Source organism: Rhinoderma darwinii, chromosome 5 (assembly GCF_050947455.1).
Source record: "Rhinoderma darwinii isolate aRhiDar2 chromosome 5, aRhiDar2.hap1, whole genome shotgun sequence".
Lineage (NCBI taxonomy): Eukaryota > Metazoa > Chordata > Amphibia > Anura > Rhinodermatidae > Rhinoderma > Rhinoderma darwinii.
This window is the reverse complement of record NC_134691.1, coordinates 278,984,281-279,010,717: the sequence shown is the minus strand read 5'-3', so window position 1 is coordinate 279,010,717 and position 26,437 is coordinate 278,984,281. Positions and strand designations below refer to the sequence as shown.

Below are 26,437 nucleotides of genomic sequence, written 5' to 3'. Positions count from 1 at the left end.
AATAATGGATCCATCAGGATTCCCCCTTTTTTTTTTTACTGGATAGAATAGCGCAGCAGGTTAAACTGTTTTGGCCATCAAAAAGCAGCAGATGCCTGACTGAAAAAACTAAGGGAAGTATGAACAGAACATAAGGAATAAACAGACAGATTTATTAATATTGGCCTGCAGAGAGACAGCCTAAAGCTAGTGGTGTTGGGCTGAAGATGCGCCAAATGTTTCAATGACGCGCATGCTGTTTGATGGATCTGGTGCATATCAGACTTCTTTCTCTTTTTTTGTACACCTATTGAGTGGTATACTTCAGTCCAAAAGTGGCACGCGCACTTCACTACTCGACAAATTATAAGTATGTGACCCGACATGACGAGCATATCGCAAATCAATGTTCTTTCTGGCGCACGCAGTAATAAATTTGGCCAACCATATATGCGCCAAGAAAATAGGTGCACAAAATGCTGAAACCTAGGTGCAAAGACCATAATAATTCTTCATATACCGTGTATGTATATATATATATATATATATATATATATATATATTTATATATTCTAGAAGAGTTACCTGGCTTCGTATGGGTCTATTTGTTTGTTTGTTTGTTTGTGTGGTTAAAAAGTTAGTTTCCTACTGATGTAGCTCGTGCAGCAGCCATGCACTTTTCTGGAGTCTTTCGTCCAAGTGCAGGGTTCCGTTTTAGAAGCATGTCTGGTCTGAAAGGGGTTCAATTTATAAGAATTCTGAAATCCAGTATAGGTACAGTCCGTTCACGGCGAGTGAAGAAAGATGGCTGGATTGTTATGGAAGCCCGGTGTAAAACAAAAAGGACAGGCTTGTTAGGGGAACCTGGTGTAAATCTGTGTGTATGTCAGTGAGGCTAAGAATGGAGAACCTGCGAGCTTTTTATTGTCTAATACGGATCATCTGATGCGATGTGGAGGAGGACCCTTGATGTGGAAGCCAGTGGTGCCATGTTTGATTTTGTATTGCAATTTTTGGTGAATATGTAGAGAACGGTATGCCCTAGAGGACTAAAACCTGGACTAAAAACTTCGATAGCGCCTGATTTACTTATGCAGCAAATTTGGTTCAGATCAGTTCAGTCGTTTGGCCGTGCTTATAAAGCAGACAACAGAAACTCATATATATATATATAATATTTTTTATTTTTTTTCAAGTATTTCCTGACCATTAGAACAGATTTTCATGAGTTGAAAAAGATTGTGTTACCGTAGATGCAAAGACCATCTGCAAGAACACTCACAATTAGTCATCTGGGCACAATTATCTCTTGGCCAAGTTAGAGGCCACTTTAGACAAACCCTTTATACATGCCTTATTAGGCCATATGGAGTTAATAGAAGGGGTCTGGCGGACATTCTGTGTGTGTGGGTCCACAATGGAGGCACATCGACATCAATTGCTATCATGTAATGAACAGTAAGCAGCGCTTTTACCTTGGGATAACGACAAGACAACACTAAGAACCTTTGGGTTTGTCAGAATAATAAACTAACCAGGAACCTTGCAGTCCAAAATCACCAGGATAAGGTTCCAAAAAATATTTTCTTCCATTAATCTAAATAATAATAATTGAATAAGTTGTTTCTACGTTGTGTATTTAGATACGAAGTTTCTGGAATATCTTCCCCTGGATTCATACATGTTCCTCATAATTAAACATAAAATTATTCCCCAATTATTCCCCAATTGCTCCCCAATTATTACATATAACATTTCAACAATCGGTGTGCATCGACACGTTTACCACCATTTACAGGTTTAATACTGTACATTTATACCCTGAAATGCGCTGTATAGATAGAAAATAACGCAGCCACAGAGCCCTTCCACTGAAATAAAGCAATACTTGTAACCGACTGTCATGCTTGCATGGGCAAGTTTAGAAACTTGTAGATAAGTGATGTCTATGAAACAAAATCGTCCATGGCAGCGAGCCTAGTACATGTCATGTTGACGCAGCAAAAGAATAAAATACCAGTTAAGTTTTCATTAGCGTTGGTACAGAATGTTGTTCTTGTGGGGGAGAGACAAAATGGTCCTGATCTGTAACTGTGTGACACGTTTTAAGTCGTATGATTATCCATGTTTAACAAGCACATCCCATTGTTCACGTCTTGCCTACAGTGTAATGACTATGTCATGCCGGGTGTGAATGTAGCAGGCCTTCATAATGAAGAAGAAGTACTCTCCAGATTTCAGTCTTCACTGTTTATCACACACAAGAGGGTTTGGCTTTTTTTCCCTTGCAATCCCAGCTTTTGTGTGTGCCGTGTAATTTGTCTACTATGTATATAGTTAGTAATCCTGACCAGCTGGACAATATATAATTAATCACTGACTTAGAGGATAGAAAGATCCAAACATTAGATCAGAACGCTGGATTAGAACATTAGATTGCTTGCTATATACAGTGCCGTGTGTAGTTTAAGGGTGGTACATCAGTAAATCAAATTAAAATCTTCAAGTACAGAGCAAGGAAAGATTAATTTATATTATAACTTTACAAAATATATTCGTATGTGTTCTTTTCTTTTGCAACTCCAGGAATGCTTTTGCAACCTCCAGTTTGCTTGAACAACTGTTAGCTATAGAATGATATATATACTGCATTGAATGCGGAATTTAAATTGTTGAACCAAATCCAGTAATCTTTCAAAAGGACCTGTCAACTCTCCTGAAATGTTTGTTTTAACAAATAATTGTATTCCCCATGAAATGCCAATTCTGGATCATCTTTTCTTAGAACTCTATGTTGTGTTGTTCCTACATTATTTCTAGAAATGTATGAGGAAATTGACAACTGGGAGTTTTATTAGTTGGGGGTGTGTCCCTACACAGACTGACAATGTCCAATCAGTGCTGAGAGAGTGAGACTGTGTAGAGACACGCCTCTTTGACCAGGGAAATGCTAACACCCAGTTGTCAATTTATTCAAAAATATCTAAGGAGGAATAATAGAGGAATGACACAACATAGGGTTCTAAGAAAGTATGTTCCAGAATAGCTATTTCATGTGGAATACAAGTATTTACTAAAATAGACGTGTCAGGAAAGGTGACAGGTCCTCTTTTATAGAGCACAAAGCTTAATTCCATTCATCAGAATCAGGCAAGGTGTAGGAAGGCAGGAAAGGAGTATCTTTCATGTGTTGTCAGATCTAGGGATCATACGTCCTTTTGAGCCTACAAATGCTTCAATGTGAGAGGTCAGAGGAGTCAAAATGAGTTACTTTTTCTTTTTACTATTCTATTCTAATTTGTTTTCCAAATCTAGAGTAGGCAATTCTGTTAGCAACCTCTGGAAAAATCGGTAGCTTGGTATTTCAGGTTCCACCTGCATATTTGTCAATATGACATCCCCATCAGAAAATCAAGTTACACAGTCAAATAAGTCTACAATGTTGCCTACCTGATAGGCTTACATGGTAGACCAAAACTGGCAACTGTATAGCCATAGCCTTATAATTAATGAAATGTGTTCTCAACAGCACCAAATACCTATGGAATCCACTTGCCTCAGGTAAAGAAATCTTCCATGTGCACTAGATAGTTGTCCAAAAATGATGGCATCCATTTACATTAATTTCACGTCTAGCTCCCCAGTAAGTAGTATCTCATCAGTAAAATGTCATGCCATAGATTCCTTGCCAGCAAGTGTGTATAAATGTTTTTTAATGTTATGAATGTTACAGTTCTGATATGTTTATTATATGCAGATTTTCATAATGGAGTACGTCGTTTTGACGGAATGAATAGCGTGGTCGACTATTCATTCCTTCAAAACGACGGAACTTTTGCACATCTGAGACAAACGAAAAAACATTTGCACCAGATCGGTCACATTGAAATCAATGGTGGTGCAAACGGAAACCTATGGTTTCCTTTTGTTTGACAGGGTTCCGTTCTGACAGGAAGCTCTGACGGAACGTCAGAACGGAACCGTGACGCAGCCGTGAACAAAGCCTAAGCATGGCGAAAATGTAAAACTCAGGAGTCCACAATGTCTCTTTTATGTTCTATCACTGTTAAAACTTTATTCTAAACATGATATGTTGGATTATTGACATAGGACATTGCTCCGGTGTGGATTGACTTTTACATGGCATGTTGCCTTAAATTGGACAGTATCTGGGATAAACCCATTTATTGTTTGTGTAAGAACCAACCTCCGTTTGAAGACAATGCCACCATTGTTCCGTCATTAGCACGTCTGCAGGTGGCTGGCGCAGTCTTACAGCAAGTGTAACCTTAGATCTTCCACTACTTAGTAACATAATTCCCGTCACAATGTCAACTTTTATATTTACCACTTTTTTTTTTAGATTAAATGTTTCTTTCTAAAAACATCTGCTGTAAGGTTTCAGATTATATTGAGGCTATAAAATCATACATGTACCTTCTCTGATCCTTACATATGAAGTAGCATATGGTCAGTGTGACGTACAAGTTTCTATAGCAGAGTACTTTTAACTATGGCTACTGAGTAGTTTGGCTGCCTAAAATCTAAGTAAAATAAAAAGCTTTTAAAGATAATTGATGTGTTTATACATTTACAATTTTTACCTTCGTACAACACTGTGGCAATGGTAGAAAGCAAATATGATAAGTATATTCAAAAGGTCATCTGTCATTCGGTTGCTAAAGACCTGCCAATTATCACGATTCGCTTATTTCTTAGCGATTGTAAAAATAATTGACCAGTGTGAATGCAGGGAAAAAATGAACAATAAAACTATAATTTATCCTTGATCTTGATTGACTGTGCCGCTATAAAAATCACTATTGCCAATTGCACAATTAGTTAAAGGGATTTTCTCATTTCTTAAAATGATTGCATACTGCTAGGATAAATCATAACTTTCTGATCGGTGGGGGTCCGCCTTCTGGGACCGTCATCGATCCTGGGATTGAGTGAGCCAGCAGCACTGCATCCCCTTTTGCTTTGCAGAGAAAAACAGTGAAGGTACTGCAGCGCTAAACCTGCACTATGGCTGCTTCATCCAGAGGTCGGGCCACCACCTATCAGAAAGTGATGGCATATACATCACTTTATAAGCTAGGAGTAACCCTTTAATGTAAATTCCGCACATAGGCAGATATATATATATATATATATATATATACATACATACATATATATAATGTGTGTGTGTGTGTGTGTGTGTGTGTGTGTGTGTGTGTGTGTTTGTGTGTGTGTGCAAAAAAGACGCAGAAAAGTTATTTCAATTATAGTATATCATAATTGTATTACACCATTGTAACATGTGACAGGTGTGGAAACGTATCAACAAATGCGACTCTTCTGTTGGAATAGAAACAAACATTACATTGGTTCCTCTAGCATTCAGCTTTTGTTTTTGAATGCACAAAAAATGGCATACATTGTATATGTTACCAAAACCTTAAGTCATAAAAATATGTTTCTATTATGTGTAGGCTAAATGCATGGATAACTTCAGAGTTTTTCTTCTCCAATATAATCAAAGCTTTCATATGGATTTATTTCAGTCTGCTGTAGTCTAGTACTCCTCTCTCAGACCTATAACCCAAAACTGAAGCAAAAATGACTTAAAGGGAATGTGTTACTAGCAAAAAATGCATTTTTTTTTTTAGTTAAACAATTAGTGTGTAGGTGATTAAACATTGTTCTAATTTTTTTATTTTTTTTTTTCACGAGTCAGGAAATATTATAAATTAGATTCTAATTTATAATATTTCCCAGCACTGGTCACTAGATGGAGCAATTCCCAAAATTGCAGCATTGCATGTGGTAAAGCAACCACATTGCTTTATGCTGCAAAATTGGGAAAAAATCCCTCGCTCTAGTGAGCTCTCAGAATCCCCCCTCCTTTATCCTGGCTAGTGCCGGGAGAAACGAGGGGATTGAACGGTCAAACCTCCTACACTGTGTGTCGCCATTTTTTGAGCTAACACACACAGTGTAGAAGGTTTACATACAGTAGTAAACACACTGAAACACGAACATACATAGAAATCACTTACTTGCTCCTGCCGCCGCCGCTCCCTCCGGTCCGTCCGCTCCGTCTGCTGCCGCTGCTCCAAGTGCACAAGTCCGGAAGCCGCGACCGGAAGTAGTAATCTTACTGTCCGGCCGCGACTTCCGGTCTACAGGAAAATGGCGCCGGACGGCGCTCAGTTCAACTTGGACTGTGTGGGAGCGGCGCATGCGCCGTTCCCACACAGACGGCGTACACCATAGTGGATGGAACGGGCCCCGTTCGCATTCACTATGGGACTGTAGCTGCCGTATTCCATGTCTGTATGTGTCGTTAATCGACACATACAGAAATGGAAAAAAAAATGGCAGCCCCCATAGGGAAGAAAAAGTAAAAAAATAAAAAAAAGTAACACACAAACACACAAATAAATACAAAAGTTTTTTTATAAAACACTAACCTCAAACTGATATAAATTTTTTTTTGGGGGTGACACAATTCCTTTAAAGGGAACCTGTCACCAGCTGGCCGCTGCTGTCTAAAGTTTATTGGTGTTGCCCCCTCTCCTAAACACCTCCTCCAACTGTAAATAACGGTCTGCAAACATTTTGCACCTTTTATGGTAATAATCTGGCAGTGGACAGTGATGTCAGGGGCTTCCCCAGCCGAAGTCCCGGAACAGAGCGCTAGTGTAAGCTCTGCTCTGGGACTCTGGCTCTGGGGAAGCTCCTGACATCACTGTCCATATATAGACAGTGATGTCAGGGGCTTCATCATTTGCCGGCGCACTCCTCCTTCGTCCTGCTCTCTCCTTTCCCGAGATGCCCCGCGGGCCGCGGATGACAGCCTCAGGGGCCGCGTGTTTGAGACCCCTGATCTACAGATTGAACTAACAGGAAAAAATTGTTTATAGATACGTACCAAAATTTAAATCCCAACTGTCTTGGCATTTGTTAGCTCCCCCCCCCCCCATTCCACCTGTGAATGCCCAAAAATATGCTACTTTCAGTGCAAATTTCTAGGAAAAAAGAAAAAAACGTGACCTTTTGGTAGGTATGTTTTCTACTATGGAAGTTAATGCTGGTTAAAGAGGATCTGTCACTAGTTTAGTAATGCCCAATCTCCTAGCTAATCTAATAGGCAATGTCACACTGATAATGCTAGTGAAAATTGTGTCACAAAAAGTTTATTTTTTAAAAAGTTAAGAGCTTTTTTCTAAATAAGCAAATTAGGCTATGCTAGCCAAGTGGGCGTCAACACCAGCGATATACTGAGGTGGAGCTACCTCACAGCCTCTGACGCTGTCCTATCAGCATGAAGCTGCTTCACACTGTGAGAGACTGTGGCTGGAGGGAAGGGGGATCACTTTAAATATCCATATCTCTGGCTGCGGACCACCTAGAACATTGGTTATGGTGGCATATGAAAGATGAGATTCTAATATGGATCGCAGTTCTAGCTGTGAAACAATCGGAGGTATCACAAGTTGAAAACACAGTCGGGCAATGGAAGCTGTATACTATATGATCAGGCTGTGTTGCTGGGCTGAGAAGAGGAGAACGGTATGATGCTGATTGGACAGGGTCATACAGAAAACTGTACACTGCCCAGAGTGAAAAGAAAGAGTCACCTTCTATTTGGCAAGTATTTTTAGACAAATGCTCATAACTTTGCAAATAATAAACGTTTTTGAAAACAAATCACACTATAGTTATCAGCATCATAGCGCCTATTAAATTAGTTAGGATATAGGGAATTAATAAACTACTGATAGATCGTCTTTAAACTATATATGTGTTGTTAAGTTACTACATAGGCTTAATAAACTGAAGCATAGCTAATAGAGTACCAAAACAACAAAATACTTTTTTGACCTTATGTGCAAGTCTTGTTTTGCCACACAGGAAAATTTTTCACACCTGCTTAATGAGATGCCTGTTGAATGGAGGATCACACCATGGATGGCCAAGAAAAAAAAAAGTTATGTGTCAGGTCCTGTTCTGTTTATGAAAACCTTCCAATAGCTCAAGCACATGGCAAGGTCTCGTGCACAAATCCTGTTTATCTGCACAAGGAGTCCCTATGGGTCCATGTGTCACCGAATATTTCTTAAGTGATATACTCTCTAAAATGCTGTATTTGACCGAGCATGCCATTATTTTTATTTTTTTCTTGCTGATTCTTTTGGAATTTGATAGAAAAAAACCTCTGTGTAAATTCAAAGTCCCATTGAATTCCATACCAGATGCATCCTTTAAAGGGTTATTACCATCTCAGACATTTATGGAATATCCGCAGGATTTGCTTCAATGTCTGATGGATGCGGGTCCCAGATAGCTTTGCATGGCTCTCTACATTATGTTGTTTAGCAGTTCCGGAAACTGACGAGCAAGCACTCTCGATTTATTGATTTATTTATCTTTATTTATATATATATATATATATATGTGTATGTATGTGCGCGATTTATTATATTATACATTATATAGTATATATTATATACATATCTATAATATATACTATATGGACAAAAGTATTGGGACGTCTACACATTACACCTACGGAAGTTTTTATGACATTCCATTCTAAATCCATAGGCATTATTACGGAGTTGGTCCCCTTTTGCAGCTAAAACAGCTTCCACTCTTCTGGGAAGGCTTTCTATAAGATTTTGGAGTGTGTCTAGGAATTTTTGCCCATTCATCTAGAAATGCATTTGTGAGGTCAGGCGCTGATGTTGGATGAGAGGGCCTGGCTCTCAATCTACGTTCTGGTTCATCCCACAGCTGATCAATAGGGTTGAGGTCAGGGCTCTATATGGGCCAGTCAAGTTCTTCCACACCAAACTCACACAGCCATGCCTTTATGAACCTTGCTTTGTGCACTGGGGCACAGTCATGCTGGAACAGAAAATAGCCTTCCCCAAACAGTTCCCACAAAGTTGTAATCATATAGTTGTCCAAAATGTCTTAGTATGCTGTAGAATTAAGATTTTCATTCACTGGACCTAAGTGGCCTAGGCCAACTCCTGAAAAACAACCCCATCCCTCCTCCACCAAACATTACATTTGGCACAATGCAGTCAGGCAGGTAACGTTCTCCTGGCATTTGCCAAACACAGACTCGTCCATCAGGCTGCCAGATAGAGAAACATGATGCGTCACTCCACAGAACACATTTCCAGAGTCCAGTGGCGTCCTGCTTTACACCACTCCATCTGACGCTTGGCATTGTGCTTGGTGATGAAAGGCTTACATGCAGCTGCTCATCCATGAAAACCTATGCCGTGAAGCTCCCATCAAACCGTTTTTGTGCTGATAATGCCAGAGAAAGGTTTGGAACTCTGCAGTTATTAAGTCAGCAGAGCGCTGGTTACTTTTATGCACTATACGCCTCAGCACTTGGTGACCCCGCTCTTTAACTTTGCGTGGTCTGCCTCTTCGTGGCTGATTTTACTGTGGTTACTAAAAGCTCCCGCTTTGCAATAACCCCACTCACAATTGATTGTGAAATATCCAGGAGGGAAGAAATTTCAACGACTGAATGAACTCACTTGTTACAGCGGTGGCATAATTTTACAGTACTACGCTGTAATTCAGTGAGTTTTTTTAGAATAACGCATTCTTTCAGAAATGTTTATAAAGGTAGACTGCATGTTTTTATATATATTTCTTCATTCACCTGTGGCAATCGGACTGAATGAAACTCCTGATTTCAATGATTAAGTGGTGTGGTCCAATACTATTGCCCATATATATATATTTCATCAAATGCTAAAGACACAATTGCAATATGGAAACCTGATACATCGGTTAAATTGAGAAAACTCTGCAAAATCTCCAATTAACAAGCCCAAACTAAAGAAAGATATTCAGGCAGCATAAAACTGCAATGTATAGGGGAGGTAGCGTGTAGGCCATCTATTCAATGTCCATCCCTTTGGTTATTTCCAAGTAATCCCAATTAATGCAAGAGAATTAAAGAGTAATTACTGAATATGTTCTAGAAGAACACTGATGTTCTGGAAACAGAAGAGAGGTTGACAAAAGCAGTTACTTAGTGATGTCTTGCTCTATTTGGTTAAAACGCAGAGAAATTTGGAGTAAAGCTTGCCATTTATTGACTAACGTCATAGATTGTATACTGTTGTGTCACTGTCCAAATAATTCTGGACCTAAGTTTGGGCATTTTAGCTGTTTATCAAAACCTATTGAATATACAGTTATATAATCAATATGGGCTTAAAGTGCAGACTCTCAGCTTTATTTTGTGGGTATGCACATCCTAATTTGAGGAAGGGGTCAGGAATTACAGCTCTTTAATATGTAGCTTCCTCTTTTTCAAGGGACCAAAAGTAGTTGGAGAATTATCTCAAAAGCTATTTAATGGGCTGCATGGGCAATTCCCTCGTTAATCCATCATCAATTAATAAGGTAAAAGGTCTAGAGTTAATTCCAGGTGTGGCATTTGCATTTGGAAGCTATTGCTGTGAACCCACAACATGAGGTCAAAGGAGCTCTGAATGCAAGTGAAACAGACCATCGTTAGGCTGAAAAAAAAATGAAGAAATGCATCAGAGAGAGAGCACAAATGTTGGGAGTGGCCAAATCAAGTTTGGTACATTCTTGAAAAAAAAAAGAGTTCACTGGTGATCTCGTGAACTCCAAAAGTCCTGGACGTCCACGGAAGACAACAGTGGTGGATGATCGCAGAATCCTTTCCATGGTGAAGAAAAAACCCTTCACAACATCTACCTAAGTGAAGAACACTCTACTGGAAGTAGATGTATCAGTATATAAGTCTACTATAAAGAGAAGACTTTGTGAGTGCAAATACAGAGAGTTCACCACAAGGTGCAAACCATTAATCAGCCTCAAAAATAGAAAGGCCACATTAGACTTTGCCAAACTACATCTAAAGAAGCCAGCCTAGTTCCGGAACAACATTCTTTGGACAGATGAAACTAAGATCAACCTGTACCAGAATAATTGGAGGAAGAAAGTATGGAGAAGGCTTGGCAGGACTCAAAAGCACACCACATCCTCTGTAAAACATGGTGGAGGTAGTGTGATGGTATGGGCATGCATGGCTGCCAAAGGCACTGGGTCACTAGTGTTTATTAATAATGTGACTGGAGAGAGAAGCAGCCGGATGAATTCTGAAGTGTTCAGGGATATACTTTCTGCTCAGATTCAACAAAATGCAGCAAGGTTGATTGGACGTCTATTCACAGTACAGATGGACAACGACCCAAAACATACTGCGAAAGCAACCCAGGAGTTTTTTAAGGCAAAGAAGTGGAATATTCTGCAATGGCCAAGTCAATCAACAGATCTCAACCCGATCGAGCATGCATTTCACTTGCTTAACCCCTTCCCTCTTTGGCCACTTTTGACCTTCCTGACAGAGCCTCATTTTTCAAATCTGCCATGTTTCACTTTATGTGGTAATAACTTCGGAATGCTTTTACCTATCCAAGCGATTCTAAGATTGTTTTCTCGTGACACATTGGACTTTATGTTACTGGCAAAATTTGCTCGATATGTTCAGCATTTATTTGTGAAAACACCAAAATTTTGTGAAAAATTTCAAAAATTTGCATTTTTCTCAATTTAAATGTATCTGCTTGTAAGACAGGCAGTTATAACACACAAAATTTTTGCTAACTGACATCCCCCATATGTCTACTTTAGATTGGCATAGTTTTTTGAACATCCTTTTATTTGTCTAGGATGTTACAAGGCTTTGAACTTCAGCAACAATTTCTCACATCTTCACGAAAATGTCAAAAGGCTAGTTTTACAGGGGCCAGTTCAGTTGTGAAGTGACTTTGAGGGCCTTATATATTAGAAACCCCAAAAAAGTCACCCCATTTTAAAAATGTCACCCCTCAAAGTATTCAAAACATGATTTAGAAAATTTCTTATTCCTTTAGACGTTTCACAGGAATTACATCAAAGTAGAGGTGAAATTTACAAATTTCATATTTTGCAGAAATAAAATTTTAATCAAATTTTTTTTTTATAACACAGAAAGTTTTACCAGAGAAATGCAACTCAATATTTATTGCCCAGGTTCTGCAGTTTTAGGAAATATCCCATATGTGGCCGTAGCGTGCTACTGGATTGAAGCACCGGCCTCAGAAGCAAAGGAGTACCTAGAGGATTTTGGGGCCTTATTTTTATTAGAATATATTTTAGGCACCATGTCAGGTTTGAAGGGCTCTTGCGGTGCCAAAACAGTGGAAATCCCCCAAAAGGGACCCCATTTGGGAAACTACACACCTCAAGGAAATTATCTAGGGGTATACTGAGCATTTTGACTACACAGGTTTTTTACAGAAATTATTTTAATTAGGCCGTGAAAATGAAAATCTAAATTTTTTCAAAGAAAATGTATGTTTAGCGATTTTGTTTTTCTAATTTCCACAAGGACTAAAGGAGAAAAAGCACCGCAAAATTTGTTAAGCAATTTCGTCCGAGTAAAACAATACCCCACATGTGGTCATAAACGGCTGTTTGGACACACGGCAGGGCTTAGAAGGGAAAGAGCGCTATTTGGCTTTTGGAGCTCAAATTCAGCAGGAATGGTTTGCAGAGGCCATGTCAAATTTGCAAAGCCCTTGAGGGGACAAAACAGCGGAAACCCCCCACAACTGACCCCATTTTGGAAACTACACCCATTGAGGAAATTATCTAGGGGTATAGTGAGCGTTTTGACCCCACAGGTTTTTTGCAGAAATCATTGGAAGCAGGCCCTGAAAATAAAAATGTACATTTTTTCAAAGAAAATGTAGGTGTAGCTAATTTTTTCTCATTTCCACAAGGACTGAAGGAGAAAAAGCAAAATTTGTAAAGCAATTTCTCCCGAGTAAAACAATACCCCACATGTGGTAATAAACGGCTGTTTGGACACACGGCAGGGAAAGAGCGCCATTTGGCTTTTGGAGATCACATTTAGCAGGAATGATTTGCGGAGGCCATATCGCATTTGCAAAGCCCGAGGGGACAAAACAATGAAAATGCCCAAAAAGTGACTCCATTTAGGAAATTACACCCCTTGAGAAATTCATCTAGGGGTGTAGTAAGCATTTTGACCCCTCAGATGTTTCATAGAATTTATTAGTTGTAATTGAGATCCTCTATCGCTTTTCGCAATCTTGTTGCATGCCAAACCAACCCTAGCTCTCCTTTATCTTTTATACACTGCAGTGACCAAAACTGTACCTCATATTAAGATGTGACCTCACAAGTGATTTATATAGTGGCAATATTGTACTTGAATCACATTTTTATTTATTTTTTAATTTACTTTAAAGGGGTATTCCTATCTGAAACAATTATGGCATATCCTGGTAGATGCGGCTCCCAGCTCACCAGACTGGAAGGGGGTTGGGTGGGACCTGGGACCTGCATCTATTATATTTATGGCAAATGCCTCGGATATTCCATAAATGTTTCATTTTGGAATACCCCTTTGATATGGTCTTTGTAACTGCTGATTGGCATTGAGTGATGCTTTTTAGTTTGCTCTTTGCTATATACCTTTTCCTACTATTGTTTTTTTTTCTAAGTTACATCAATTTATAATTTAAAAATTGAACGAAAATTTGTAACTACAATGTAAAAAAATTCCCTTCGATTTTCTTGAACCTTTTTGTGTGATTAGAAGATAACCACATATACAGCTCTGACAAGGTCTTCGATCCATGCAATAATTGCTCTTCCAGGTTTCATTATTGTCTATAATTTTAATTCCATATGGTATCAGGCCAAATGCCCCAATAATTTGGCAATATTGCACCTTAAGCCTGCTATCTAACCAACACTAATTTTATCAATCATGATGGAAAAAAACTAAATTTTTAATGAGATCTGCTTTAAAATATAATCTTTGAAATTTGGTTATACATGATTACATTAATACAGTTAGTAACTAATTCTAATTAATACAATTAGTAACTGGAATTTTAAAAAAATTTGCAGAGATGTTTTTTTTGCAATGTTTGTTTTCTCTAAGAAAATAACCAATCTTCTTGTGTTGGCGCATAGCAATAAAAGGGAAAATGATATAGCAATACATTCAGTAAAGTAGGAATAAGAAGCTCACTGTGGACTATAGGCCTAGTAAATGATGTACACATTCAATGCACCGCAGACCACTCTGGGGATCACACAATGAATACAGCAGGCCAATTGGCTTCTATGCTGGGAAGAGTTATGAAATGCATTGGATTATATTTTATAATGACTTATAGTACTTATTGCAGTGGAGCTTATTGATACTTACTTTGAAATATTTAGCAGCGCTAAGTACTATTATATTTAGCAGGTGGTTTTACAGTTATCAACAAATGTGTACTTTTCTGCTGATATACTCTAAATTATGCTCCCCTTACTGCCCATTGGGGACTCTTCCAGCAAATAAACAAATATCAGTACCTTTCCGTGGCTATTTTTCATTGCAAAGAAGCAGTTTTTATAGCAAAATTAAGGTATCTAGTTTCATATTGCGCTTGTACTTACCATTTGCTAATGATGTATTAAAAATATTGCCTGTACATGGAAACGCATAAAAAGAAGCAAAGGTACCTCTTTTTGTAGCAGTGTTTTGTAATTAAGACAACACAATTGCAGCATACCAGCTGCAAGTAGAGCAAGTAATATAAAGCAACATAACAATAGTAAAAATTGGCTGAGATAAAGTAAGAACCATATTTAATATAAAATATATTGGGGCAGTTTTGATAATCAAAATGCGCCAGAATCTAGACTTAAATTGCACATGCCGTGCGCCACATTTATAAAGTGTTTTAGACACTTTTTGCAAATCACTTTTTGGCTTAAGATGCACCAACTTTTTGGCACAAAAAAGTGGTCTAAAGTGATCCAAGAGGTGGTATAAAGTTACATAGTTACATAGTTACATAGTTACATAGTTAGTACGGCTGAAAAAAGACACATGTCCATCAAGTTCAACCAAGGGAAGGGAAAAGGGAAGGAAAAATTTCTACACATAGGAGCTAATATTTTTTTGTTCTAGGAAATTATCTAACCCTTTTTTAAAGCCATCTACTGTCCCTGCTGTGACCAGCTCCTGCGGTAGGCTATTCCATAAATTCACAGTTCTCACTGTAAAGAAGCCTTGTCGCCTCTGCAGCTTGAACCTTTTTTTCTCCAGACGGAGGGAGTGCCCCCTTGTTTTTTGAGGGGGTTTTACAAGGAACAGGATTTCACCATATTTTTTGTATGTGCCATTAATATATTTATATAAGTTAATCATGTGTCTAAAAAAGCGTCAAATTTATCATCCAGCATGAGCCACTGTGATAAATTTGGTACATCTAATCTAATTCTGTTTTAAGTTTAAGACCATCGAGAACTACAGGGTGGGCCATTTATATGGATACACCTAAATAAAATGGGAATGGTTGGTGATATTAACTTCCTGTTTGTGGCACATTAGTATATGAGGGGGGGAAACTTTTCAAGCTGGGTTTTGACCATTTTTAAGTCGCCCATTTTTTTTTTTTTTATAACATATTTTTATTAAATTTTTCCAAAAAAAAACAAAACACAGATCATACAGTAATGCATTGCCATAATAATAAACATTACAAAAAATGTATAAATGAACATGAGATAGTAAATGCTTCCTAGCAAACTAGGTTTAATCTTGGATGGTATTCCCCAGAGGCTATCAACCCTCCTTCATCTCCTCTGTCCTTCCCATCCTTTAACCCCACATGTCGGGTAGTCCTGTAAACATAGTTACATAAACTCGCATAACTGCCTAACTAACACATCAAAACAATACATAAAACAAATAAGAAATGAGAGCATACATAACAATTGGAGCTTCGTGAAGCAGTTCACCGACTCAGGCAGCTAGTCCGCAAGAAGAAAGAAATCCAAGAGGAGATATACGCTTTACTCCCGTGGTATTTTCAGTGCCCCTAAAGTGCCCTTGAGATCCTCAATCAAGTACCATGACGTTCCCGTGAATGGGCCTATAATGTCTCTTCGTTCTGTACTGGTGAAATATTTTGTGAGGAAAAGCTTCCATTTCTCAAAGAATTTTTTGCTCTGCGTGTCTTTATTCTGTAATATACCAATGCGGTCTAGATAAAACAGTTTCCTAAACCCCTGGACCACCATATTCTGAGTCGGTACTTCAGCTACCAGCCAGTTTTGGAGTATGCATCTCTTTGCCACTATCAGTGTGGCATGGGCCATGGGGGATAAATGTGGCGTTTCTGTCTCTTCTAATTCTCCATCATGTTGTATATGGAATAAGACCTCCATTGGCCCTACATTCCCATGGAACCTGCCCACCTGCTGCAGTAAGGATGTTATCTCCCCCCAGAATGGCTGAATATGTGCACACGCCCAAAGGCCATGATACATGTCCGTCTTTGAGATATTATATCTAGGGCATGACGTTTTCCTATCTGGTTGTGAGGCGGAGGGGGCCAGGGTAAATGCATATATTGCTTGGTGTATAATCTTCAAATGAGTTTCCCTCCAGTTTTCGTTGTGTACGTGCGCCCTGAAATCCACCAGCCCTTTTTCAATATGCCTTTCAATGCCTGGTAAATTAAACAGTTTTTCCCATCTCCCAAAGGCCTGCCCCGGGGACATCTTCAGTAGTAATGGTCTGAGTGTACTATATAATTGGGAAATGGAGTGTCTGTGATTGTCCGTGAACCATGAATCAAACAGGTTGGGGGGGACCTCATCCGCTACATCCGCAAGTTTAGTTTTACAGTGATTAACTATTTGCATGTACTGTAAGTGCTGATGCCGAGCAAAAACGTATTTATTCTGGAGCTCTTGCAAGGTTAACCACCTCTTATCCTGTGCGTGAAACATATCCCCCAGTGTCGCTACCCCTTTCTCCCTCCATTCTGACATTAGTTTGTTAGATCTTCCTGCTGCAAACTCTGGGTGCTGCCATAATTTTGTAAATGATGAGTTGAGTATATTGATATCTGAGTGCTTGACCAGAAGTGGAATAGTCTGGAGCGGGTAGAGTAATTTCGCAAATCCTGACATTTTGACCAAACAGCTCCTTCCCATCAGTGATAGAGGTAGACTTTGCCATCTCAGAAGATCTGCTTGGATATCCTGTATAAGGGGGGATAATTTAGATCATATAGGGAGTTGGGTGCTCGACCCACTTTAATACCCAGATAAGTAATGTTTGACTTGGCCATCTCAACATCCAGGGTGGCTAGGGACCGCCTATATGCTGGGTCCTGTGTTCCCAACTCTAATAACTGGCATTTTAACGTGTTAACTTTGTACCCTGAATAGCTCCCAAAGTCGTTCAATGCCTGTAAGATACGCGGAACATCTTTAAGGGGGTTTGCGAGAAATAACAAGATGTCATCTGCAAACAACGTTTCCTTGGCCTCCATCTCCCCCACCCTTATGCCCGTATATAGATTGGATGACGCCAGATTGAACAATAGTGGCGATAGCGGACACCCCTGTCTTGTACCTTTACATAGACGGAATGGTTTAGATAGAAAGCCCGGTGTGGAGATTCTAGCCTTAGGGTCTTTGTACATGTGGTGTAATAAGATCCTGAATGCCCCCGTTATTTCCATCCTATCCAGGACAGCATCCAACCATTTCCATCGGACATTGTCAAAAGCTTTCTCCGCGTCAAGTAAAAGTAAAGCCGAATGTTCCTCCGGAAATGGGTTATGCTGTACTCTATCTAGCACTGCCAGAACCGTCCTAATGTTAGTGACCGCCGACCTACCTTTAATAAAACCTACTTGTTCTGGGGCTATGAGGAACGGCATTATATTCGCTAACCTATCAGCTATGATTTTGGAAAGGAGTTTAGCGTCCACGTTTATGAGCGATATGGGCCTGTATGACCCTGGTAGTAGGGGATCCTTTCCAGGTTTTAGCAATAATTTCACATAAGATGTGTCTGCTGATGGTGGTAGTCCCTCCTCTCCCAGGATGGAGTTAATACTAGTTGGATCGCATGTTTCTCGCCCATTATGATCCCTCAATTTCGCTATGTGTTGCACTGAGCGTTTTCCTCGAGCCATATTGGCCAAAAGTTTACCCGCCTTATTTCCAAACTTATGTAAAGTAGCTTCAAAGTCTCGAGTATGCATTGTTTCTTTCTGAGCTGCCCACTCGTCAAAAGAGTGTTTTGCCTGAATCCAGGCCTGTCTAGCCTCCAGTGTAGGGTGTGCCAAATATGCTGTATAGGTTGCCCTCAGTGTAGCACTAGAGGCATTCAATTTTTGCGTTATTTCCCGTTTTTTGCTGACGGTATATGCCATTATCCTCTCCCTCAGCACTGCCTTGGCCGTATCCCAGAACAGTGAGGGGTCATCTCTGTGTCCTGAATTCGTCGAAGTGTATTCTAACCACCACCCTCTTAGCTGTCTCACAAAGGTGTCATCAGTTGCTAAATGAGCCGGGAATCTCCATATGAAGTCTGATCCTCTGGGATATATTTCCTGGAAATCTACCCGTACCGGGGCGTGATCTGAGATCACTAGGTCCCCTATCTCGGCGACCCCCAGCCTCGGTTGTAATGTTGGGGATATTAAAAGGTAGTCTATCCTGGACCAGGACTGTTGAGCGTGGGAGTAATGCGTAAATTCCCGGGCATCCGGGTTACCCGTTCTCCAGGGATCTATTAAGTGTGTTCTTTCCATCAGGGGTCCTAACACTCGGTCCTGTTTTCTGGGGGCCCTTGTAGGAATGGATTCCGTGCTTTGTGAACTGTGTGTGCGTCTATCCTCCTTGTGATCAGAAACTGAATTAAAGTCACCTCCCACTATTTTGTGCTGGACATTATCTGACAGAAGGGCCCTCTCCAAACCATTGAAAAACGAAATATTATCACTGTTAGGTCCATACGCATTATAAATGCTTAATACCCCGCATGGTGTGCTTAGAGTAATATGGAGCAGTCGCCCTTCCTTATCTGCATCAGTGTGGATTACCTCATGTACCAGGTTTCTATTTATTAAAATAAGTACCCCCGCTTTACGGCCACAAGCTGAAGAGCCGTATACTTGGCCCACCCACAATTTTTTCATGCGGTGGAAGTCGCTCTCCTCCAAATGTGTCTCCTGAAGAAGAGCGATGTCTGTATGGAGTTTTTTTAAGTGACGGAGTACCATCATTCTCTTGTTAGGGGACCTGAGCCCCTTTACATTCCACGAGGTCAGCTGCATAAATTGGGCGTTCCGAAAAGGTTCACTATTGACTGATCATATATATCTATTTCTAGGCAAGAGTGCTTTGCTGCCTTGGTAGCCGCCCGGCGGCGTCTGCTCCAGATTGCTCCCAACATTACAATAACAACATTTACATTTGGTGCCAGAGAATTGGCACAACCTTTAACAACAAAATACCCATCCAGGGATGTCACCAGCATTTCCTGTGAGACAAACTTTAAATTGGCATACATAACTTCACTTTTTTCTGGTCTGTGACCCCTCCCTCCCTCCCCTTCCCGCCATCTTTTCGTGACATACTGGATCTTCATATTTTAAATTTTAAAGTATTAAAATAAGTTGGACTTCCTATACATCACGGGTACAATTAATTGCTTATGCCTATTATAGCAGGAATTTTGTCGGAATAATATCCCACCAGAACCAATTGCCACATGAATATATAAGGCACATTCAAATGCGCTCATGGAGCCCCTATGAGATACTTATCAGTCCGGGATGGTTGCAAGCCGGTTTTCTGAGCCTTGTCGGTGTGGCGTCTTCGACGATTCTGCCCGTTGTTGCTTGGGTGAGGAAGTGGAATTGCGGGCGATATCTGACCATGTACAGTCCCTCGGTGGAGAAACTGGTGCACGGGGTCCTTCCCCTCCTGTACCTTGACTCGCCGTCTCCTCTCCCGATTTTCTAGGGCCCCGAAGTCCAGGGATCTTGTCTACATATAATGCCGCCTCCTCAGGATTGTGGAATACCTTGGTGGCGCCATCCGTCTGCATGATCCTCAAGGTGGATACTGTAGCTGGAATTTGATTTTGCGTTTATAAAGGGAGGTGCAGACCCCTCCAAATGCTCTCCGACGCCTTGTGACTTCTGCCGAATAATCTGCAAACAGGATGATTTTTGCACCCCTTAAATGCAAAGGGGTATTACGGGTCCGGAAAGTGCGCAGAAGTTCCTCTTTATCATTGTAATCCAAGTACCGCATGATCACCTGGCGCGGTCTGCTTTGCGGCTCTCCTTTGGCGTTGGCGCTCGGACCAGGGGGGCCCACTCGGTGCGCCCTTTCCACTCTGCAAGATCTGGTCAGGCCTAGCGCTTCTGGTAGCTCCGTCTCGCAGATGCCCTGGAGAAGCTGCGGTCTAATATGCTCAGGCAGTCCCACTATCCTTAAATTATTCCTTCTGGAGCGATTCTCAAGATCTTCTAAGCGGTCTCTGAGTTTTGTGTTATCTCGCATTAGGTCTCTAATGCAGGTATGTGCCCCTGCGGATTCATCTTCCATGAGACCAACCCGCTGTTCCAATTCATCTAGTCGATTGCCATGAGATGTCACCTCATTTTGGAGTTTTTGGAGCGTTGTTGTGACTGTGGCTATTAGGGAGTCTCTGATGTCGGGGGCCAGTTGGGTAGCCACCTCAATTGCCAGCTTCCGATAATCAATCTGCGAGTCAGTCATTACCGACGGCGATAACATTTCCCTTTGTATTTCTGGGCTCTGAGACCGGCTCTGTGAAAGTGGTGGCTGCAGCGGCGCCGCCATCTTGGATGGCGCCTCACCTCGTGTGCTGTGTTCGGCCGGGCAGGAGATCTCTCTGCTGCCGCTCCGGAGGAGATATCTCTCCATAAACCGCCCGGTTCTTGTCCCCCAACTCTCCTCCTAATGCCGGGGTGGTTATATCCTGCGGGTGTGTGGCGTCGATGGGTTAGGGGATCAGGGCTTCAGGAGCTCATGCAGCTCCGTCCTCACATCCCAGCGCCGGAACCGGAAGTCAAGTCGCCCATTTTGTATCCAACTTTAGTTTTTTCAATGGGAAGAGGGTCATGTGACACATCAAACTTATCGAGAATTTCACAAGAAAAACAATGGTGTGCTTGGTTTTAACGTTACTTTATTCTTTCACGAGTTATTTACAAGTTTCTGACCACTTATAAAATGTGTTCAAAGTGCTGCCCATTGTGTTGGATTGTCAATGCAACCCTCTTCTCCCACTCTTCACACACTGATAGCAACACCGCAGAAGAAATGCCTCCCGATCTGACCCCCTTAGACTTTTATCTTTGGGGTCATCTGAAGGCAATTGTCTATGCTGTGAAGATACGAGATGTGCAGCAACTGAAACTATGGATACTGGAAGCCTGTGCTAGCATTTCTTCTGCGGTGTTGCTATCAGTGTGTGAAGAGTGGGAGAAGAGGGTTGCATTGACAATCCAACACAATGGGCAGCACTTTGAACACATTTTATAAGTGGGCAGAAACTTGTAAATAACTCATGAAAGAATAAAGTAATGTTAAAACCAAGCACACCATTGTTTTTCTTGTGAAATTCTCGATAAGTTTGATGTGTCACATGACCCTTTTCCCATTGAAAAAACTAAAGTTGGATACAAAATGGGCGACTTAAAAATGGTCAAAACCCAGCTTGAAAAGTTTCCCCCCTCCCATATACTAATGTGCCACAAACAGGAAGTTAATATCACCAACCATTCCCATTTTATTTAGGTGTATCCATATAAATGGCCCACCCTGTATATGAACAGATTGATATATTTGGCGCATTTCCCATCAACGTACACCAGTTTTAGACTGGCGTTTGACATGCCAGTCCTAATATATTTCCCCCATTATAAGTAAATCTGTCCCATTATGTTTTTGTTGGATGTGATTTATGTTGCACAAAAGACCAGATTTACTTAATATACTTAAAACTTACTTAAAATATTCACTAGCAAATGCTTAAAGGGGTATGGCTGATAACTTTTATTACCTGTTGCTTTATACAACTGTATGGGAGTTACATATAGAGAGGTAATGTGCTTGCTTGACTGCCACTCCATACAACTCTTCCTCACCATGGTTGTTCTAGTGTGGAGGCTGGGGACTGGAGGACTCATGTTCCAGCGATATGTGGTGGTCCCAACAGTCTGACCCCCACTAATCTAACATTTATCACCTATTCAGTGTATAGGGGATAAATGTTATTTTCTGGAAAAGCCCCATTATAACTAGGCAGATTTGCCACTTAAAGGCTATGTACAACTTTAGGCACCATGCACACGGCCGTGTTTGCGGGCATGGCCGGCCGCCAACTGCATACAAAGTATGGGAGAACGGCGCAAAAAATGCAAAAGAACGGACATGTTCCATAATTTTCGGAACGTTTCTACGGCATTGACACCCATCCGTAGCGATACAGAAAGGTGTCCGCAGCCAATAGAACTGAATGGGTCCGTAATTGCGGATCCTGCGTCTCTTGACACACAGCATCCAGCTAATATTGATTATATCTAAGTTTATAACTTAGATGTGATCAATATTAGCTAGATCCTGTGTATTAGAGACACTAAGAATCTGCTCTCAGCCCAGTCGTCAGTTAAGCTGTACTGATGGTATTGGCTGAGAAAGGGGGATACAGCGTCTTACTTTTTACGATACATCTTCTATGTATCCTCCATACATAGCAGCTGTATCGCTCTCTCTCAGACTAATGTGTCAGTTCAGCTGAACTGTCGGTTCGGTTGAGAGCGGATCTGCGTGTCTGACATACAGGATCCAGCTAATATCGATCATATCTAAGTTCATAACTTAGATGAACGATACAGCTTCTATGTATACAGGACACATAGAAGCTGTATCGTAAGTAATTAAAAAAAAAAAAAGTTAATTTGAAAGTTGATTAAAAACACATAACACATTGATTTAATAGTAAAAAAAAATTCCTTCCAAAGGTGTACATGGAAGTCTTAAGCCTTTCTAATGCTGTTGGATACGTAATTCATGTCCACTTTTTACAATCTTGTTTAGAAAGGTCTTGCTCTGCTGGGTTGCTGCTGGGACCTCAGTGATATGAGCGTATGAGTTAAACTAGCAAGGTAGCAGGCATACCCACCAACTAAGGGGGCTATCTCCACCCAGAAGTAAGGTGATGACTATGGTGAATGGAAGGGGATGTGAATTCCAAGTTTTCTTATGGAGCCGCAAATGACTTGTTCCACACTTGTTATGTGCATTATCCCTCGACTGCAGCATCAGTATTTGCATTATTCCTGTACTGTGACATCACTGTGTGCATTATATCTATACTGTTACATCATCGTGCAGGATGACATTTTTGTGAGCATTACTCCTGTCCTATGAGTTCATTGTGTTCATTACTTTGTGCATTATTCTTTTGCTGTGACATCACTTTGAGTTTGTTGAAGTAATCAAATTAATTAGCCTTTTTCTGTGACATTAACATGTCTTATCACCGTGCTGTGACGTCACTGTGTGCATAATCGTTGTACTGTGACATCAATTTGTGCATTAAGAAGTAATACATGCTTCAGAATGGAGACTAATCCTAAATTATTTGTTCTGAACACACTGCTTCAGGTGGTCATGATGGATTTGGACCACATTCGAAGTTTTGCTGGTTTCTATGGAGATAAATGCTCTTTGTAGTAAAACTCTGCTTTGGCTAATAGTAGGAACCCCCCAATCTTCTCTCTATTCACTCAAAATAACCTAATCAGGTTTTTAAAATTGGTTTTATGAATCAGACATAATTGGAAATTCTTTTAAGTGTGAGATGTAAAGCTGACATGCAACGCAATGAAAGTATGAACACCTACTGTTTTCTATGTCATTCCCTGCACTGTGGCAGAAATATAAATGCTCGGTCTTAAATATCCCACTTTTTGTAATTGGGAAAAAATGAGACCTGTATAGACCAAGTGATTCTGTGGAAGGCAGGTTTATGGCAAAGACGCTGTGATAGTTTCAGCAATACGGACTTCTGCAGGCTCAGTTTAAGCTCGGTAAATAGGAGGCCAAGCTGAGCTGTGTAAAGTTGCTAAGTACGTAAGCCGATAAGACATCCAGTGCTCTACCTGTACTTGTTCGGGTTTTCAGAACAAATGAATGACCTTACTGATCCGATATCACAGGATAAGATGTAAGTGGAATATGGATTGTGTACAAAGCAGAACTAAAAGCCCCATATCGCTCTCTCTGAAAACAAGGCATCCCCTTTAGAGGACAGTAAATAGTAGCTCAATGTAATCATCTCAGGCTGTAACCTTTGGTCTTCAGCATTACCCAGTTAATAACTACCAGTTTAGAATGAAACAAATGTAATCCACAAGTATATTGTTATTCATTTTAAGCTTTCCGTGTTCCCACTTTACGCGAGTGCTCTTTAGATTTTTCCATTGTATTCTTGAGCTTTCAATAGACAAAGGTCACCCATGAGTTAATCCGACCAAGCTGGGACTTGGGAATATGGCAAGCAAAATGCTAATAATGCCCTTCGCATGGACAGTCTACAACTTTCACTGCACATAAGGGTAGAATTCAAACAATAAATAACAAAGGTTAACGAGACTTTTCTTCTTTTTTTTTTTTTTTTTACGCTTTTGCTTAATACATTCATTTCAATATGATAACAAAAGTCCAAGGACATACAAACTATCAACTGATATAAAAATGTGTTGTTTTGGTGTCTGACCCAAAATAGTGAGAAAGAATAAAAGAGAATAGCAGCAATAAATAAACAAAACACAATAATTTACAGGGAAAATGTTGCTTGATTTTCAATTAACTATGGTTTTTTTTTTTTATCAGGCAAACTGTTTTTGGCTATGTTCACACAGAGTTTTTTTGCAGGCGGAATTTCTGCCTCAAAATTCCGTTTGGAAGTTTGAGGCAGATTTTCCTCTCCCTGCACACCGATTATCGCGGCGTTTTTTGCCCGCGGCCATTGAGCGCCGCGGGCATAAAACGTTGCGAAATACGCTTTCTCTGCCTCCCATTGAAGTCAATGGGAGGTCAGAGGCGTAAATGCCCGAAGATAGGGCATGTCGCTTCTTTTTCCCGCAAGACGGTTTTACCGATCGCGGGAAAAAGACGCCTCCGCCTCCCATTAAAATCAATGGGAGGCATTTTCGGGCCGTTTTTGACGAGTTTTTTGGCGTGGTTTCCGCGTCAAAAAACTCGTCAAAAAACTCTGTGTGAACCCAGCCTTTAGTTGTTTTTTTTTAGCACTAATGTGTTGTATAGTAATGTGCAGGACCAGATTATAGAGAAGGCAATTGTCCAGGGGCCTCCACTTCTCAATTCCCTCAAGCTCTATCCAGAAACTTCCATCAGTAAGACATTCGAGGAACCTCTTTCACTTAGTTGAGAGTTTTGATGCCCCATCTGCCTGAACTGCTTACTAGAAGAAATTCAGTGGCCGAGCATTCATGTTTGTTGCCTTAGCGAGAGGGGATAAATGGCTGCTAGATAGCCCCGGCTCCCCAACCGAAAAACATCACAGGATAGTTGGGCTGCCATTTTTCTGCATGCATATTATTATTTTGTCGACATTGGTAAGATCTGCTGAAGTTTTCTTGTGTGTATGGCCATCTTTACTTAGCCACACATGCTATGACAGTTATTGATGTGGTAGCCCCAAGCACATTTTTTCCAGGGACCTCCACCAACTCTGGTAATATACTGTTGTGTTTTATTACTAATTCACCTGTAGAGATGCTTTTTTTTTTTTTTAGAATACTGTATTCTATATATAAATCTGTAACTGCCATGCCTTAAAGCATCTTTATGCCCAAAAAACACGTGCTCAAGAATGTTTCCGTTTTTTGCACATCATTTTACCTGTTAGAGCAGCAGTTTGTATTCCAGAGCAGTTATTCCTACTATAACATTAGGGCTGGTAGTTGCATCCATATTGTGTATTTTTTTAATTATGGAGCCTAGTCTTATGGTCTCCTAGCTACCCTCCTGCACGTGCACACCTCCATACTGGGGCATAACAAGTAATCCTAGAACCGCAATCCTAGAAATCCAAGCAAAACTAGGATTGTGGTCACACTTCACCACAATGATTTTCATCAGCATGTGAGTTCAGGACAATAAGGCCTTGTTCACACGGAGAAGATTTGTTGCCAATTTTGCATATATTTTTTAAGCCAAAACCAGAAACTGAACCTGAACAGTAGAAATATGTAAAGGAAGGTCTTATAGGTCTGCTTTCCTGGATCCAATTCTGGTTTTGGCTTAAAAATGCATGCAAAATCTGCACTGTGCGAACAAGACCTAAAGCTTATAATTATTTTGGTCTCCACTCTGTCCTCTGTGCCTTTTCCTTCTTCCCTTGGTGTCTCAAAGATCTCCATTCAATTTTTCTATGTCCCCTTTTAGACGTGGAGCCCCTTTACACCGGCCAATTGTCGGGCAAACGAGCGTTCATAAAATGCTCGTTCCC

At 40.5% G+C, this 26,437-nt stretch overlaps 1 protein-coding gene across 8 annotated transcripts in view; it reads left to right on the top strand.

Moving 5' to 3' along the window:
* Positions 1-26,437, top strand: part of RARB (retinoic acid receptor beta) — a 646,418-nt gene that overhangs the window by 542,710 nt on the left and 77,271 nt on the right. The window lies entirely within an intron of this gene.